The following is a 2349-nucleotide window of genomic DNA, read 5'->3' on the forward strand; positions in this document are numbered from 1 at the left end:
CTCTGTCTTTCCTTTTGTTTTAAAAAGATTAGTTCCTATGAATATAGATACCCTATTAAATTCAGGTACAAGCATATGCTCAAGCACCTGTGATAGAATCTTCTCTTGCACTTAAGGTGTTTTGTTTTTGAAGAAAATATCTGCATATAGTCAAATCTTCCTGCTGTTCTAACTAATCTACTGGAGAGGTTTCCCTCGCCTACTCCTGTCAGTCTAACTTCCCAAGTGTAACAGATGCCGCTCTCAAGCGCTCCTTTCTGTGGTTTCTCTTTATTCAGCCTCGCATATTTCTCCCCATGATCAGGGTTTCCATAGAGAGAGGAATAAAAGAGGGGACCATGGTCACAAATCCCCTACCCCATGCAAAATAAAAGGGCTTCATTCAATAGACGACCCCGTCTGGACATGGGAGAAAAATAAGTCCATGTGAAGCTACTGTTGCAAAGAGCTGGTAACTTATTTTGGGTAGAGTGAGTGCATTTTGCCTTAAACTCTCGAAGTAACTATTGGTAAACCTTCTCTCTTTGGTAGCTGGACTGTATACACGGCTTGGTGTTCTCTTCACCTTGATCTTGAAGTTCACTGCTGGGATCTCAGATCTGACTTACCCCATGCCCTCTAGAGCTACGGTTTGAATATAATAGCTGCCCAACCTTACCAGGCTAGGGCAGCTAAAAGTCGCTCTGGAGAGGAGACTGATTTAAAAGTGGATGAACTGTAATTTTAGCAAGTTCACACCCCTATTTCCAGCAAGGAAGCACAGCTTTCAATTTCCTTGCCAGATCAGTACAAGGCACCAACTTCATTCCTCCTTGGTTTGCCTTCATACCCCAAATCACCCCCTCACCCTATGTATCACTTTGCTTGGTTTCAAAGAGGGTAATTCAGTTAATTTCAAAAAGCAGTTTCAGATTGGCTTGATTTACTTGTATGTTTATTCAATTTGTAACCTGGGGGTTCACAGTGGCTCTCTTCCCTTGCAGGATTTAAGGATATATGACAACTCTTGAGAGACTTCACAGACACTCCTTCCCTCCTTTTTAAAACAAGAAAAGACTCACAAAAAAATTAAGCAGATTGATGTGGTTCAGGTCAAGCTCCTGTGGAAGCACACGAGCATGGTTGCAACTGGGCAGCCTGTGCCCATAGTCTTTCAGAAAACCATGGGTATTATGCCTCTTGTAGATTTCATATATGGGTGTAGATTAGAAGTGTTCTTATTATCCATACAAATTGGAGGAGGGGGAGGTAGTTTTGGGCTGGGGTTGGTGGGTGGGGGAGAAAGGGGGTCAGGAAAGAAGTCCAAAAGGCCAGATTTGGATGTGTATAATACAGTATGAAGTTCCAGACGGTAGGATGTGGCATATAGGCATGACTTCAAGATTGAAAACTTCACCTTCATCAGAGATTCACTTGGAAACATGATGAGTTAGATTGGGCTTGGTAGAGACAAGTACAGTTTCTTTTTATAACCAGGGAGCTCAAAGGGGAAGGGAAACAATTGAACAGTTTCTAAAAACAGCAGAGAAAGAAGCCTTTTTTTTTTTCTACTGTTTGTACATTGAGCTCATGAGACTTTCTCCTTGTGAAACACAGATGCTGCTGCTGCGGCTGCTGATGGGGCTGCTGCAGCCACCACTGCAGCCGCCGCTGCAGCCACCTTCTCTTCTTCTTCTTCTTCTTCTTCTTCTTCTTCTTCTTCTTCTTCTTCTTCTTCTTCTTCTTCTTCTTCTTCTTCTTCTTCTTCTTCTTCTTTCTTCTTCCTCTTCCTCTTCCTCTTCTTTTCCTGCTTAATTCTGGACAAACTCTGGGGAAGGTAAGGGATTCATGATATTCTGGATAAGAATTTTTAAAAATTAGATTGCATAAGCAGACATTAGCTAATCCTGATTCAAGCTCTATTAGTTCTTTTTTATTTATTTATTTTTAGATCTCTGTTGGCTTTCCTCTAATGTGAAGAAAATAGTCTGTAGAGGAAAGTGGGTAGGGACGGGGAGAAGTGATAGCATACAGCGAATGCTGCAGCAGACATAGGGTAATTTAAAAAAATAAAATATCCATCAAAAAAAATTTAATACAAATACCTCAATCTTCAAGAACACTAGTCCTTTGCTAGCAAATTCGAATGTCTGAGGGGAAGTGCTGAGGCATTGTGTGGCTGGGTCCGGGACAGGATGGTTAGAGGATAGGGAGGGACAATAGAGACCCTCAGTGTGGAGGGAAAGGTTGCTGGCTCCCACCGCTGTGTTAGCAAGGTCGTGATTATCCAGTCTCAGTTTCTCTTCTGAGGTCATTTCACTTGCCATTGCTATTGTCAGCGAGTGTACTCTGCTCTTACAAGGTCTCAGG

This window comes from Pteropus alecto, unplaced genomic scaffold (genome assembly GCF_000325575.1).
Source record: "Pteropus alecto unplaced genomic scaffold, ASM32557v1 scaffold273, whole genome shotgun sequence".
NCBI classification, from domain to species: Eukaryota; Metazoa; Chordata; class Mammalia; order Chiroptera; family Pteropodidae; genus Pteropus; species Pteropus alecto.